General features: G+C 47.7%; 1 long non-coding RNA gene across 2 annotated transcripts in view; it reads left to right on the top strand.

The window, feature by feature from the left end:
• LOC146830822 (uncharacterized) overlaps positions 1-2,981 on the top strand; it is a 35,402-nt gene extending 32,421 nt beyond the window's left edge. For both annotated transcript variants that reach the window (XR_014961485.1, XR_014961486.1), the window contains exon 3: positions 341-2,981. This is a non-coding gene — a long non-coding RNA (uncharacterized LOC146830822). The remainder of the gene's footprint in view (positions 1-340) is intronic.
• The last annotated feature ends 14,565 nt before the right edge of the window (positions 2,982-17,546 follow it).

Raw genomic sequence — 17,546 nt, 5'->3', positions numbered from 1 at the left:
GAACATACTGAGGGGGTTGGGGGTAAAACAAAAGTTCCATGCCATCTTCCACCCCCAATCAGCGGGCCTGGTAGAGAGTCACAATGCAACATTGAAACTAAAACTAGCCAAAATAGTTGCCACGACCAGGTTGAAATGGCCCGACGCCCTTCCATTGGCATTGCTATCAATGCGCGCCACCCCAACCAAACACAGACTGACCCCGTATGAGGTGGTCTTCGGCAGGCCTATGAACATTTGGGCAGCACCACGACCCACCTCCATTAACGATGTCCCGAACATATTGATGTCTAATTATTTGCATAAATTGGCAAACGAGCTTACAATTATCCACCAACAGGTGCAGCAAGCCTTGCCTGACGTATCCAGGAGCCCGGGACATGAAATAATGCCAGGCGACCAGGTATTGATTCGCAACTTCCAAAGAAACGAAGAATCTGGAGGCTAGGTGGACGGGCCCCTGGCAAGTCCTGATCACCACCCGAACTGCCCTCCGAGTGGAAGGAAAATGAAACTGGCTACACGCTCATCATTGCAAGCGAGTCCCTCCAACCCTGGCAACCTGTGAAGGGGTGGAGGTGCAAGAGGAAGTACTCGCGAAGAACCGACCAGCTCTGAGTTGCTACCCACAAGAAGATACCCTCGAACTATCAGAATTTCCCGACCCCACGGTGCCATCCAAGAAAGGGTACAACCTAAGATCGACGAAAAGGAGGGAGCTCCAACGACCAGGCCATTAACTAAGTCAAGGTCTCAGATCGGTAGCATAGTCAAACAACGCTACCAAGAAAGCGCCAGACAAAAGTCTGTGATGCTACCAGTTGTTGAGCTCAACGAAGATGATGGAAGAAACTGAACACCTGCAAAGCGACTGCAAAGACACCAAGACTACTAACCTGCACAGCACAAAGACAATTGCTCTTGCAGCCGCATTTCTCACCTGTCTCCGGCTAACGGTCGCACTCTGGATCATAGAAGAGAATGCACCTGCATACAGAATATTGTCACCCACCATGTAACCAATCACCAAGAAAGAACACTACCGGATATCACTACCGCCACATCTCCGAGAACGACGCAAATAATTCTGGAATAATTCTTTCGTGCAGATGTTGCACCAGCACAATCTTGCCACCAATACTACCAACTGTTGGGTATGTGGGCTGTTACCACATGCCACTGAACATTCTATCCCTTTCATCCCTTCGCCCTTTTCTATTCACGGATCTTGCCTTGCCTGGATGATACTCCTACAAGAAAGTTACAAAGACAATGCCACTTCCGACGGAACAATCGCCCAGTTCTACAACGAGTTCTGGCGAAACAAAACAGGAAGACCAGCCGCCCCCTTCTGCCCTCACACCTTCAATGCGACATTCCCAATGAATGTCCCCTCCAAAGAACGAGTGGAAATGCAAGTGTTCAATAATCCTAACCGAGCCACATTTACCTACCTGAACAAAAGAACTGCTGCAACACTGACTGTGGCCCTATCTGTGGTGAACGTCTCTGGCCTTGTATGCATTGAAGGCCATGGGACTAAGAATGTGGGTCACAGCACCTGTAGCATTTTAAGGGCTTTGAACACTACCAACCCTCCTGCGCTTGTCGCATCACTCAATATGTTCTTTGTTTGTGGAACCAACCCTACACCTGGCTCCCAAGAAACTGGAGGGGCACGTGCTACATCGCCTTTGTTTTGCCACCAACCTACACAGCCCATGCAGAGCATCATCGAGAAAAACAATCTAAAGACACTGATCAAGCAGACACTGCCTCATCACAGTTCCTCGATGCAGCAAAAGGGCTCATCCCGCTATGTGGTCCGATGGCAAACAGCCGAGCCATCAGACATCTATCCCAACTGGTAGAGACCGCCCTGAACGTCACTGCTGGCACCCTCACCAACAACACTGCTGAGCTCCAAGCGGTCCGTCTGGTTACCCTGCAAAATCGCATGGTCCTGGACGTGGTACAAGCGGACCGTGGAGGAGCATGCTGCATCATCGGTGCCAGCTGCTGTATATACATTCCTGATAATTAACCTTCTGTCTATGAAGCAATCGAACATCTCCATAGCCTGTCTTCAGAAATTCATCAGGGATCAGAAACCTGGACAACTGGAAGTTGGCTTTGGGGCATCTTGAAGGAGTGGGGTTGGAAAATACCAATGATTCTCTTGGTCCCAGTATTGACAATATGTGGTTGTTGTTTGGGTATACACTGTATACCACCTTTGTGTTCTCTTTGTATAACTACCTTGCACCCTAAGACTATGGACACTCAGCTAACAAAAATGAGAGTAATGTATGATCAAGAGATACAGGACATTATGGAGATCGAAATACACTGACAAGCTGGCTAGTTATGTTCAAAGGGGCCACTGTTAAAAGCAAAACGACAATCGTGAACATTGCCTGCGTCATCTTGTCTGGTGGAAATTTCTATGTGCACATAAGCTACAGTGATTTTAATCTATCACAGCCATTTTGTACTCTGTTGGCCACCTTTGTTTCACCCTGCCCTTACTAGCATCCCTCTGACCCTCTGACCGACCTGGTATGTGTGCTGGGGGCTATAAACTCTATTGCCACAACAAACCTCAGCGCGACTTGCTGCCGCAAACTTGTTTTTCCTCTCATCTCCGTTTACAGGCAAACCTTTGGACGCTCTACCCCTCACTGCACCCAGTTACACAAACCGGTTCCAAACACCAAAAGGACTCTTGCAACATGATTTATTGCACTGCAAACAGCAAGACTTGTTTTTACCAACAATGGGCCCTGTTTTTATCAACAGAACGGACTCTTAGATCTGACTAGTCTCACATGTTTTAGACCCTGAAGCAAGGTCCAGCTGCAAGATAAGATTGTCTGTTTTACCTGGGTGGGAAGAGAATTACTGTTGGGCTTGTGTGACAACCTGCCCGGGGCGGGGACTCCAAGCTGGTGTAACCATGTTGATGAAACAAATGCATTGTGTCAAACCTGTATAAAAGGAAGAACCAAAGGAGTTATTGCAGAACACCTCCCTCAGACATCCCGGTGTCTGCAGTTGACGTGATCTCCTCATGAGAAATAAACCTTTTTCTTGTCTTCCAGTTTCCAGCGCTTGCCCCATTATTTTGATAGCGAACCCAAAGTGAATTAGAGGTGGAACCCTGCACCAGGCAGCATTGAGGGTTTTAGAAGACTCGCTGCCTTTCACAGATGCACAAAGGGGGGCATAACATGTGCCCCAATGTGTTCATGCACATAAGTTCCTGCACAACATGGACTTACGAGTCCATACTGTGTAGGACCCTTGTAAAGGCGTTCCCTTTGCGGTGACTTTTTAAAAGGCACCGCTGCCTTTTAAAGGGCAACGTGGAGGGAACCGCCATGCCACCCGCACATCAGACTACGCATAAGTCGTAATCTGGTGGGCGGGCAGCGCAAGCTTTGGCAAAGCGGTGGGGCGGCGGTTTGCGCCGCACCACCACCACTCCACCAAAATCTTATAATTTTGCACAAAATCTCTTCTAGCCCTTGGTCATTCCTCTCCAATGAGAATTCCACTCCTCGCTCATTACCACGATTTTCTTGGCTGACTCCTCCTTTCCATGCTTTACTGTCTACTAAAACAAAACTCCTTTATTCTAACTAATGAGGATTCTCAACACCTGCAGTGGAAACAAAATGAGAAAAAAAATTTCACAGCAAAGGCTGAACATAGACGAAACATGAGATTACAACGTGAGCTTACACTGAAACAGAGACCGTTAGGGTAAGATAAAATAACACATAAAGTTAAGCTGACATACACATTAGGCTGCACTTTAACTGTCAACTTCATCTATTGCGCGAAGTTACAAATATGTGCCCACGAAACATATGCAGCCTCTCATAACAATGAATATAATGCAATAACTATGAAAATGTCAATATAATTATACCTTAACATGATTAATTCGGGTTATACGTATGAACCTGTTTATTACTAGTTGCATACACCTTAGTTAAACATCTCACAGTAAGACATTTCATATTAAATTCTCCTGTCACGTTCATATGTAAATTGTCACATAACTTTATTAATCACATTCTAAACATATATGTTGCGAATGAGGTACTTTCAGTATGCATTACTCCACTTCTTTTAGTACATTAATTACAACAGAATCTATTTGAGTGCTGGCTGTGCTTGAATATGATGCACTCCTACATTATCTCAGATGGGATCAAGATTGCACTTCTTCAACTTCAAATAGTAATACAAGAAGAAAGCATGTTGTGTTCTAGTCTGCATTAAGGATCCCTGACAGAAAGTAAATAAAGACAGAAAGGCCACATTAAACACGAATTCAGGAAATTTTATATAAAGTACTATTTAGGTATCATGTCTCGTCCTTTTCAGAATCTTAAAACATGAACAGATGGCTAGTGATTTTCTGTGGGAAAGGTGGCAACCTGACAGCGAGGCCATTAAAACGTAGGCTTTTTACCAGTTACATCTGCTGCCAAAGTGTATTCACTGTTACAACAGTGAAGGGGTTTATGATACCAGCAGCAAAACCTGTGTACGACCAGCAAGCACCAGCTCATACAGCTGATAAAATTTCTCAGAAAGTTAGTGCTTTTGGTGCAGAGATTTGTCGATAATGTGCTGGGGAAGTTTAATGATTCATTAAACTACTCGGAGGGTTAATGTGCTTGCTGTACAGCAATACACTTACAGGCCACAGGTTCATATACCAGTAAGTTAACTCAGTGGGATTGTGGATGGGTTTTAGAGAGCCACTTGTAGCATGCAGGTTACATGTCCCCATCCTGATAAAAAGAGCTCTGTGAGTATCATTAGATTTATGAGGGTGAATCTTTGCCAGACTAACACAAAACTTTTATCCATGTAAGGTTGATGTAATTAATCATTTACTTAATGATTATTCTCATTGCTGTGAACACGCTTTTCTTAAACCTATACTTCTTATTTGAAGTATCCCACCTACCATACCGGCACCAGCTGACACAGCTTTACCAATTAAAATTTGAAATCTACCCTCCATCCTCCTTAGGGGCCCTTCACTTACTCGGGCAATAATTATGGAAGGGACCCACTACAATTCCTGTTATCCCGACACTTAAAAAGCAATCTAGGTTTTGCATGGGATAGGGAGGGTAGGTTGTATGTATTGGTATGAGAAAAGGGCATTTGCAGTGATATAGATTAGAAGTAAGTAACATTCATTACCCACATTCAAGCTGTATTGTGATACAGAAGTCGAGGAAGTAGCCCATGTGACTGCCTTACAAATATCCACCACTAAAGTTCCACAAGCTTCTGCTCAAGGTGCAGGTGGGCCATGTTTTGAGCTATCTTATATTGCAACTTGCAAGACTGCATTGCCTTAACAATAAGCTATAGAAATCAAAGTTTTAATCTATCTACCCAGTGTAGAAAAGAAGCTGATTGATCAAATCGTAAAATTGCAACATTATCAAACAGATTATCACGCTGTCTATAATCTTGAGTCATTGTCAGGTATATTCTCACTGCCCTCAAACCATCCAACATATGTTATGTTTCTTCTTAAGGTGTAAAAGGTACTGGGTAAATAAAGGGAAGGATCACATCACCTAAGAACAATACTCAGGACCTAACTTCTGAACCAACCTTTCTGAAAAAAATTCACAAATCGAGGGCCTTAATAAATAATGAACCCAGTTCACCCAATATCCAGGCTGACATTATAGCTACTATAAAGAAGACTTTTTGGAACAAATGCTTCAGATCCACATCAGCCAGTGGTCCAAACAGATTATAATGCTTTGAGGTCCGAGAGTGGATCACACGAAGGAGTAGCTGGTCTTATGAGGGGTCTCAATGATATGAAGCTCTTCAGTAGTCTATTGACCCAAATTAAATTACTAATATCTGATCTTATTCCTACCGCCAAAGGCGAGCTACCAGTCTGGCAATCAACAGGGAAGAAGTATAGAAGAAGAGGCGGCCACAGACATGTTAACGCATCTGTCACCAGCATCCCTTCTCTTGAAACCAGGAAAGAAAATAGGGTAGCAGCATTGTCTGCACTGGTGAAAAGGTCCAGTTGTGGGATTACAAACCTTTGGCATATAGCTTTGAATTTGAGGAGCTGGACAATAATCACGGGAAGGAGGAAACACCATGCTATTGGGATTCTAGCATGTGCTGGGACATGGAACAGTGAAGGAGCTGGAACAGAGAATGTTTAAGGGGAATGTTGGCAGTGGGGAGTCGAGGAAGGGCAGCTAGCGTGATGTACTGATGATCGTAAATGTGTAGAAGACTGCTGAATAATCTACGATTTTACCTGCCTATCCAGAGTTGGATCTTCCTTTCACATGATTATCCTATCTGCTAAGACACTGCCCTTGCATCACACATGAGTTGCTGAAATAGAGATTAGGCGAGTCTCTGCCCAGCTGATTATCTGCTAGACTAGAATTGCTAGGAACTGGAAATCTTTTCCTGACAGCTTTGTGACTTTGTGTTGTATGTTCTCACCACCACTCCCTGTTTCTGAAGAAGATGGAAAAAGTGGAGAAGAGCATAGAATACTGCTTTCATTTCCCTCCAATTAAATGAGTGGGTTCTCTCCTCCTGAATCCATTCGCTCTTTACTGTCCATTGACCCAGAGTGGCACCTCACCCAATCTTGCTGCATCCATGGTCAGAATCATCAGAGGGGGCATGATTAAGGTAATCCCTTTGCTTAAGTTTGTGAAGGACATCCACATCTTTAATTATCCTCATATCCTGTTTGTTACTAGTACCAGATCCTACAGCTCTTGTAAAACCAGATCCCTTTGACTCAAGAGATGACGTACTACTGGCCCAAGACAGAGCCTAGCCCAAGGTACCACAAAAACACAGGTTGCCTATTAAGGAAAGAACAAAAAGCACAAGGATTCCATAGAATTTCAGAAAAAAATACTTCTGAACTCCAAAACCCCTCTTACACATAACTTACCATGTGGACTTAAATATGGAGCCCTTCTCTTGCAGAGGCCTCCTTCTGTTTCCCCAAGTTGTACAGAAGATCTTGAAGCGTGGTAACTCTCAAAATCACAAGAGTCACCAAGTTTGGTCAGGACAAGATGGCATTTTGTGTGATTGATCAAAAGTCATATGGATGAACCATAAATCCTCTGTTGTGCAGAAGAGCCACAATCAGTGCCAAAAATGTTGTGATCACCCTTGGATAGAACGTCAGCTCAAAAGGAAGTACTCAAAACTGTCAATAGTGACCCGCCAAACAGAACCTAAGGAATTTCTGATGTGATGTGAACATGAAGGCTGACATCCTTGAGGTGCAATGCTGTCATCCACTCTTCCAGTGTTACAAGCGGAAGTATCTAATGTAGCGTCTCCATGTTGAAGTGACTTTGTTTCAATAATTTGTTCAATTTTCTTAAGCTGTGTTAGACCTGTCAGCCCTAGGGTGGTCTTACCCCGTTTTTTTTTTTGCCCTTGTCGCCTCATTTTTGCTGCCATCTTTTTGTTGGCCCTAGGTCTCTGGGCGCCTTACTACTGCCAAACAGTGCTGAGGTGCAGGTGCTCTCTCCTAATAACATGGCTGCCACAGGCCCCTGCTACTGCGGAGTGGCCATTGCATACACACACTAGTGGTTAGGAGCATGCTGGGACATCTTGATACAGTATCTTTACCATCCCGCTTTTTTGTCCCATAGACAGTTATGTGGAAGCTCCTGGAACCTTCCAGCCCTGGGAGGGGTTATGGTTTGCCGCCTTTACAGGAGGGTCACCTGACCTAGGGGTATAAGAGGAAAGGAGGGCAACTGAACTAGTCAGTTGGGGCACCACTGGACCTGGGGGAACCTCTGACGGAGCGTAGGCGGTTGGGCCTAGGGGAGGAACCTACACTACTGGGACTGACTGAGCCTAGGCCCTGCTGTACCCAAGTTAGATGAGGGACTCTGCCTGCCTCCTGATATTGCCCAGTGAGGGGGAAACCCAGGGGACCACCCCCAGTGTGCCGCAGGGACCCACCCTGCCTCCAAAGCCTGCCAACTAATCCCCTACTCTTCCCACCAAGAACCTGCACTGAGACCTGCTGTGAACCTCCCCCCCCACCCCCCGAGACAAGCGCTGGGCCACCCAGGCACTGTGAAGAAGAGGGGGACTGCCTACTGGGGGCGCTGCTGACCAGGAACTGCCAGTAAGCATTGTGCCCGCCTAGCGCTAACCGCCAGAACTGTGCCCCCTAGCACCATCTGGCTGGAACAGCTGTGCCCCCTACATGTTCCGACTCTCAGGCGCTGAGACTTCAAAGCGCTGCCAGCCCATCACCGCCTCAGCCCAGGCCGTAGCTGAACTGCTGTGATGCCCCCTACCTGTTACGACACTCCAGCGCTGTGCCCTTCAAGCGCCGCAAGCCAGTCATCGCCGTAGCCCGGTTCCACCCAACTAGCGCTGTGCCCGGAAGCGCCGTCACGGCTGGAGTGTCACCGCCGCGGCCCGGCGCCTGCTACTCTGAGGCCCCTCTGTCATCCAAGTTCGCCGATGCGGCCCCCGAAGCCTGGGAGGGCCACCACGGCAGTGAGGGAGGCCGCGCTAGGCCCCGGGGCATTCCTCAGCGACTCACGTCACCAGCCGCGTTTGGTAGTGGGCGTGGCCCTCCATTGGTTCCTACGGCCGCGACCCCTCCGGAAGCTGCCCGCTCATTGGGTTCCACGCCCTGCCCCCAGAACCAGGCAACCTCATTGGCTCCCGGGTCGAGGGAAGGCCCGAAGCCCACCAAGAACATCGACGCGGAGGCTCCAAGGACAGCGGGAGCCCCCGACCTGCCCCCAGGCCGGGACAGAGCCGCGTCGTCTTATTGGAGGCCCGGACCCACAGGTAACCCCCCAGTGGAGGGCCGAAATCAGAGGGGACGGCGGGGCTGCCGAGGAGCATCGCGCGATCAGCGGGGCAGCCCCGTGACCGCCCCTCACCTCAGGGAGCTGCAACTGGGCCCTGTAGGCCTGTTTGGGTCTTCCTAGTGGAGCGGTTGGGCCGTGCCTGAGACTGAGCCAAAGGTAGCTGACTGATCACCGGGATTAGCCCTTGTCCTATATCCTTTGCAGAGTGCTCCTAAACAGGAAGTGTTGCCTGGGATATCCCTACCAACCCAGTGCTACCCTGATTACTGTGAACATTGAAATGTTGTGCCTAGGATGCCCTAGTTACCGAGAGCCTTGTTGTTAGGGGCCTGAAGTTTTAGAGAGGAGGTTACGACTGTTTTGCGTAGAAATTAATTACCTGCCATTTGGAGATTCGCTGACCCATTGATGTGAATGAATTAATTGTTGCCCTGAAATGCACTGCTTCATTTAACTGAATGAATTCATTGTTGCCCTGAAATGCACTGCTTCATTTAACTGAATGATCTAGTTGTTTCCCTGCGATTATCTGTTTAGCTACTTGAATAAATTGACTGCTATCTTGAAATTACCTGATTATCAGCCTGAAACACCCTGACGATTTTAGTACTAGGAATACAAGGGCATAAAACCTCTGCCCAGCTTTTAGTTTTGCAACAGGACAAATCACATTTTTTGTCGAAGGTTCTAAAATCTGTTGAGCTAAGGTGAAAGGTTTTGCCAAATGTTGTGTGTGAGCCAGGTGGTCTGGACCGAATTCAGAGGAGTGTCTTTGAATTCCAAGGAGTAGCCTCCTACAGATCTATGATCGGTAGGACCCAGGCATCTGATACATTTTCTTTCCATGCCTGAAGGAAATGTGAAAGACAACCCCTTACCGAATTTCTGGCACAGTCCAGACCACTTTTTTTTACTTTGATGGTGAGGAAGGGATCTGGAATCTTGACCTTGGAGCCTAAAGGATTGATTGAACTCGCTTCTTCCCATTTGAGAGCGAAACTCTCTTTGACGCTTCTTCTTAGAAGCCATGTGCAGAGAGTCTGTTTTAGTTTGCGATTCGAATAATTGAGCATACTTCTGATTTTTAAAAGTTCTGCAAAATAACTATTTAATGTATTTTCTAAATAATCTACCCCCAGCAAAAGGCATATAGAGTAGTTCTGACTTCTGAGATCCCTCCGGCTTCCAAGCTGTGAGGTAAATTTGATGTCAAGCCACAATTTTGAAAACTGTGGAAATGGCTGAGGCTTTCAAAATGTCACAGGTTATATCTGAGAGTCATCTTGCCTGCATCTCCATAACTGAAAAGCAAAAAACAATTGAGGGGTCCACACCTTTCTGAATGGCTGCTGTACTGGTCTGAAACTTTTCATAAGTGACTGCAATGCATACACCACATAAATGGCAGCCCTCAAAGTAAGATTGAATCCTGCAGACCCCCTTTTTTTAGCGAGGACTCCGCCTTACAGTCCACTAAATCTGCCACATATGCATCTTCCGGAATAACCACAGAGCACCCAGCCAAATTAGCTAACATAAGATCAGTCTTGACTGCTGATGGTAATTCCAAGTCACTTTTACGCAGTGGATATAAATGGCATAAGAACCTAGGAAGATGAGCCTTTTCTGGGTTCTTCCATTCCATGTGAAACATTAATTTATTCATTGAAAGACAAGGAGGGGGATAAAGCTGCAATAGGTGAAATATTCCCCTAGTAGTATTCAGACATTCATCCTTCATTGGCAACTGCAAATTTCCCACCAAACCCTAAAAACGAAAGAAAGCTCTGAGTTTTGCAAGAATCTTGGAGTGGATTCAGGAATCTGGGGTGAGGGCCAGGATGACCACATGATGGAAATGCAATATCCATGGAAGTCCCAGAGGACTTTGCATAGAAAGGGACTGCTTGCAGTATCCCCAGATTGCTTAAGAGAGTCTTGTGAAGCAGATAACAAAAATTGTAACTGTTCCCCAGATAACTCATAAGCAGCTGAATGAGCAGCAGTTTCCTCACTGTGCCTTTTTCTGTCATCATCTTCATCGTCAGGTCAATTATGTCCCTTGGAGGAATGTTTTTTGTGTTTCATGGTAAGTAACAACTATCCTCCAGTGGAAGAGAGCTTTAAAGTGTCCGTTAAGGACCCAAGCTGTTCAAACCAAAGCCTGCAAAAATAATACCTTATTTTTCTACAATAACAGATACAATTTTCCCTTTTGTATTTTCTCTATTTTTTTTAAACAAAAAAATAACAATGATTGTTTCGAACCCCTAAAAACAGACAGCTCAAGATAGTAATTCTTGCTTACAAAGAAGGTGACAGGGCGGGCACGCTATTGGCGTGGCTCGTCAAACAAGATTCGACCCTCCCGCCAATCACGGCCATCTGCAGTGATCAAGACTCTTATACTCACATGACTCAAGCCTGAAGGCCTTTCAAGAACACTACACATTACTATATGCTAGCCCCACCCAGATACCTGTGGAAACCCTTTGCCATTTCCTGGATAGACACCAACTACCCCAGATAGACCGCGACACCCGCAAAGACCTCGACGAACCCATCAGTGCGACGGAAATCAGACAAGCAATGAAGGCGTTAGCTACCCGCAAGGCCCTCGGTTTGGACGGCCTTCCACTAGAATTATACCACACATTCGCATCCCAATTGGTCCGCCAACTGGAGATTCAATTCCAAGCGGCCCTTGATGAGGGCGCCTTACCCCAATCTATGTGCGAATCAGTTATAGTGTCCCTTCTCAAACCGGATAGGGATCCCCACCAACTGGGCTCTTATCAGCCCATAGCCCCACTACCTACGGACTATAAAATCTACGGAAAAATCCTAGCGGATAGATACGCCACTGTCCTTCCACAACTGATCCACCCGGATCAAAATGGATTTGTGCAAGGTAGAAATACCTCTTACAACATCCGGCGGCTGTTCCACGTACAGGACCAGATACGAGACCACTTCCCCCGAGCAGCATGTCTGGTCTTGGACCTAGAAAAAGCCTTCGATACCCTCTCATGGGCATACTTATTTCAGGTCCCGCGACACATGGGAATAGGACCCCGCCTCCGAGCTCACACTAAGCTCATCTACTCCACGCCCACCTCCAGAGTTTGACTAGGCCCCCTCATCTCCGCCCCTTTTCTGGTCTGCCGGAGCACCCGGCAGGGCTGCCCACTCTCCCCCCCACTTTTCGCCATGGCAATGGAGCCTCTGGCAATCCACCTCCGTGCCGCGGGCGAGGAGTGGGGAATCCCTATCGCCAGCTCCACCCATGCTGTGTCACTGTACGCCGATGACGTACTCATTTATGTCTGAGAGATTGCAGCAGACCTCTCCCCTATACTACACATTCTACAATATTTTGAAGAAGGGGTGGGACTCAGAGTCAATTGGTCCAAATCCACCATATATCCCTTGATACAGGCCATGCCCCAGTGCCGTCTGAGACTGGGCAACGTTGACATCTCATGGAGCCCCCAGGCGGTACCATACCTAGGAGTTCGACTATATCATACACCGCAGGACGTATACGAGGGCAACTACCGCAAACTGATGGCTGGCATTAGATCCTCCATACACTTTTGGAAAGATCTCTCACTGGCAGTCACGGGGAAGATAGCGGTCGCAAAAATGATCCTCGTCCCACGACTACTATACTTCTTTTCCAACCTCCCAGTGGTTCCTCCGCTCTCATTTTTCAGCGAACTCTACACCCTGCTGGGGACTCTCATCTGGGGCTCCGGCCGCAGGTGTATTGCCCTTGCAAAATTGCAGCTGCCCCTCGACGAAGGAGGAGTAGCTGCCCCATCCTTCGAGGCTTACTTCCTGGTTGCCCAGTTACAATGGGTGTCCCATTGGACAGCAGGCCGGGCGCAAAGGGAACTGATCACAACGGCCGGGCAACTTCAAGCCCCCACCATCCACCGAATGCTGCTGCCAGGGGCTGCGCCACCTCAGACCAAGTCGCTCCAAATGATGACAGTGCGCGCCTGTCTAACACGCATCCACAGAATGCACCTTGCGACACCTCCATACTCCCCTCTTCTGCCGCTGGTAGGACTCCCCAAAGGCCGCACACACTACACGAAGAGAATGTTACACATATGGACCGAACACGTCTTGATGAACACAGGGGCACTATATCTTAATGAACAACTGCAGACATTTGAGACACTCATGAATGACTTCGACCTCCCCAGGGGACAGTTCCTGTTGCACAGGCAACTCCTTGAAGACTGCCGCAAATAGTGGCACACAATTGATACAGAAGCCCCCACACACCCGGTAATCCACGCGATCCTACAGATGGGCCCAGGGCGACACCTAGTCACCTGGATATACAGAGCCATACGGACCCTTAAACAGCCCACTCTTGCACCCCTCAGGGAAAAATGGGAAACCGACTTTCGCAGGCCACTGCATGATAGAGAATGGACCAGGGCACTTGAATATACCAAGCAGGTATCCCGCAACTACCGCTTCAAAAATATACAATTGCACTTCCTGCATCGGGCATACCTCACTCCCGAAAAACTCCAGAAGTACTTCCCCGAAAGTTCCTTCACCTGCCCTAGATGCCTGGAGCCCACTGCCTCATTTCTACACATGCTATGGGACTGTCCATCACTCCACAGCTACTGGCATACAATCCACACCACCCTCAGAACGGTCACGGGACTTCGAGACCTCTACACATGGGAAGCTAGCCCTAAGCGCCACAAACACATGAAAGTAGAAATGCGCTTTGCCTCCGTAGTGCTCCTCCTGGCCAAACAATGCATCACTATGCACTGGAAGGCACCGGAAGGCCCTCCCCTGGCGGCATGGGTGGGCGCTGTCAAAAAATGGGGCGCAGCGGAAGAGGGAATACTTGGAGTAGAGGAAGTCCAGGGAACCCAAAAACATCCACTCTCCATGCCCTGGGCCATGTTACTTCACTCCTTTACACAAGAAACACTACAAGAAACACTAACAGTGGCAGGAACACGGATGGTCGGTTCTCCCAGAGCTCCTATAGCCCCTGCGGCTGCCCGGGTGGACGTACGAATGGCCCAGACACCCGACAGGCCACAGCTAATGGCCACCAATGAACCATCACCACACCCTCATGCAGACCGCTTCCAGTGATCCCCCTCCCCGCACCTGCGCAACCCCAACACGACACCCCGCAATAGTGCAACACTCAGGCGATCAACTACACACGATCACAACATAAGACACAGTGCATCCCAGTTCTATACCCCAAGTTTGTTCAAAGTTAGAATACGGCTGACACCCCATAACCCCTACGATAAAACATGAAAGGGGGAAAATACACCTCACATCCCCAGCATGACACAGCGATCACCCTGCATGAACGTTAAATGTATCTTGACACAGGCCTCTAAGGGCCATTACCAATCAAAAGACCGAGCGGGGGATCTAAAACCTTGAAATTATATACTCTTATGTCAATATATGGTACACCTGTGCGATATCACTTGTACGCCAATATCATCGGCAATGATAGATGTGATATATGTAATCATTGCAAATACCAATAAAAATGTTTTACAAAAAAAAAAAGATAGCGCAAGGGTTACTAACCAGCTACTATAACGTTTCCTAAGTCTGCTGCTGCTTCAGGCAGAATGGAGATCGGGATGCCACGCTTCCCCAGCCCCACTCTTCTTCAGTGGTACGTGTGAACAAAGTGGGCGGGAAGCCGCTCAGGCACCTCATTCAAATGGGCACCACGGGCGCTCATTGCATAATAAAACACTTTGGTTTGCTTTAATGGGCCCTGCAATCTTCACACAACCATAACAAGGTAGGAGTGCCTCTGCGTATGCTCCCCACTCACCATTATCAGAGATGTAGTCATAGTGCTAAACAAACCCTATGACTACTACCGCCGAATTTCAAAAGTAGTCGGAAATGTGATTACCAATTAACCCCGTTGCTTCCCTGCAGTAGTAACTGTAGCATATTGATTTTATGCGCTCTAGGACCCTCGTGTTCTGGGCAGACTTTGGAAAGGAAACACGTGATATGCAGGGACGTTTAAGGGTGTGGTTAATATTGAGTATGAGATTATGCGCAGAGTGTGAGTATATGCTGAGGCATAAAGAAGTAGTTGACTGCAGCTTCCACGGGGTCGGTGTCCGGGTGGAGCACCAACAAGCCATGGTAGCTGCAACTGGTGTGGAGAACAAAGGAGCAACTTTGGGACCAGCAGGCCCGAGCAAGCAGGGAAGCCCACTGAAGCAGAAGACCCTCAGGAGGACCCACAGGCCAGAGGCACAGGAGCGCAAGAGGACCTCGAGCAGCTCAACAAGAAGGAAGGCCCAATGTGCAGGGTATGCGGTGAGGACGCTGTACTTGGCAGGAAGAGGTGTTGGAGCCTTGAGCTTCTTGTAGCCTGAAGATCTCTGGAGTGTAGGGCCAACAAGCCTTAGAAACGACAAGTGGATGCAGTGCACAAGGGTTTGGTCTCAGTGGCTCCGACAAGAGACACTGGCCTCATAATTACAGAGGGCAGGTCAGGCCTAGAGGGAGTTGCCAAACCACCACCTGTGTTGCTGAGCCTTTCGAAATCTGTGAGACGTCAGGAGCAGTAGGCTGGTCATCTTCGTTGAGGTGCCTGCAGATACAGGGGACTGACTCCTTTATTCCAAGGGAAATTACTTTGGGTGTCCTTGATGCCCACAAGTCTGTTGAGGATCCTGGAAGAAGCACAGATACAGACGATGAAGGAGGCTTGCAGAACAGCTACACCAGGAGCAGTCTTCCTTGATGCAGTCTCAGTTCCAGGCAAAGTCCAAGTGTCGAGACGGTCAAAGAGTGTCGTAGTTTTAGGCTTGAGTCTTGTCCCACAATGAATCTGTGGAACCACCCACAATTAAGCCCTTAAGTTCCCTAGGGAAAGGGTTAGAAAGACTCGAGTCCCTCCCAGAGGAGGGGCTGGACAGAGGGGAGGATACTCCCATGTCCTCTGTCCATTTTCACACCAGAGCGATAGCCAAGTGCTCCCTGAACTGGCTCAAACTGGAGTATGCAATGAGGGCCCCAAATCTGCCCTTCAAAGCAGTCTGGTGGCACTGGCAAGCATCCCCACCCCAGCTTAATATACTTAGTTCTGTTTGGGGACAGGAAACCTATTGTTCCTCCTTCCCCTGCATGAGCTTGCTTCAGGAGCAGGAGGGCAGAATCATGTCTGTGGTCAGCAGCAGCACTAGCTTGTTGTCGGACCCAGAAAGGCAGTTACTGGTAGTATAGGGGGGTACCCCAAGAGAACCCCCAGTACATGGGATTATACTTCCAACACTGGAATTGGTGTTGGGCTATGATTCCAACATGTTTGATACTAAACATGACTGTGTTTGGTGCCACCGCTATATGGTTAGACATTTCATAATGACTGATGTCCACTATATGTATTAAAATGTCTGCCAGCACTTACAAAGCCTGGAGAATCAACTCCGGGGTTGGTAGGGGTGTCCTGCTCATGCAGAGGCACCCTCACACTTATAACCAAGCACCCTACCCTCAGGACTGAAGAGCCTGCCATGGGGGTGACTTACAGGTTTTAAGTGTAGTGACCCTCGATATAAGGAAACCTATATCTGTCATGAGAGGTGCAAGCATGAACTCACACAGGCTGCAATGGCAGGCCTTTAGTCACAATTTAAGTGGGCTCCCCATGGGTGGCACAATACATGCTGCAGCCAATGGGAGACCCCTGGTATACCTATGCCCTGGGAACCTCAGTACATTATACTAGGGACTTACAAGGGTACACCAGTAGCCAATTGCGGATATAAAGAAGTACTTACCATGGACAATTTAGGGAGAAAGCACAGTGACTGATTAGCAGGATCCCAGTCAGACTAGTCAAAAACACACTGACACCAAAAAGTGGGGCTTACCATGCTAGAAGGATCATACCTTCCTACAGTATCTCTTCAACGAAGCACGACAACAGGTTGGTGAAACAATGGATGAATTTACTGAAAGACTTGATGCCCTCATTAAACATTGCAAATTCTGTGATTTCACTGACGAAGAGCCGTGTGCGAAAGCAGTAGAGTGAGCAGACCAACAACCTGCTGATATGGAAAATCAAAATTGTGCTTTCGATGTGGATTTTCTTTTCCTCCATGAAGATGAAAGTCCAGCCATCAAGCAGGTTTGCAAACTTTTTTTTAACCATCTTTTTATTAACATTTGCATCATACAGGCCACACAGGTAGGAAATGCATTTTGAGTACAATACCAAGCAAGGCGTTATTCCTAAGACAATCATGTGCGTAACATTTCTCTATGCATTATAACAGTTCAGTTGCCTCTCACACCAATGATTCAAATCACAAAGATACATGCATTGTTGTAAACTCATTCCAAACCCTGTGTCTTGGCTAGCTTCATAATCCACTGAACTCCCTCCAGGCCCCCCAAATTTTTGCCCTTTTTTTCGGGCAACCTCTACCCTGATACACCACCTGCTCAGCTTTCTGGCACCAATACAAATCAGACATCCACTCCCCCATAGTCGAGGGCTCCCATCTTCCCCCATGCCCAGGCTATATTTCGCTTGGCCAGTCTGGCTGCTAGTGTCACCCATTTGTTTTGATATCTAGGCCTGGGTTC

The sequence above is a fragment of the Triturus cristatus genome, chromosome 5_1 (assembly GCF_964204655.1).
Source record: "Triturus cristatus chromosome 5_1, aTriCri1.1, whole genome shotgun sequence".
In the NCBI taxonomy this organism is placed as follows: domain Eukaryota; kingdom Metazoa; phylum Chordata; class Amphibia; order Caudata; family Salamandridae; genus Triturus; species Triturus cristatus.
This window is presented reverse-complemented; position numbering and strand designations above follow the sequence as displayed.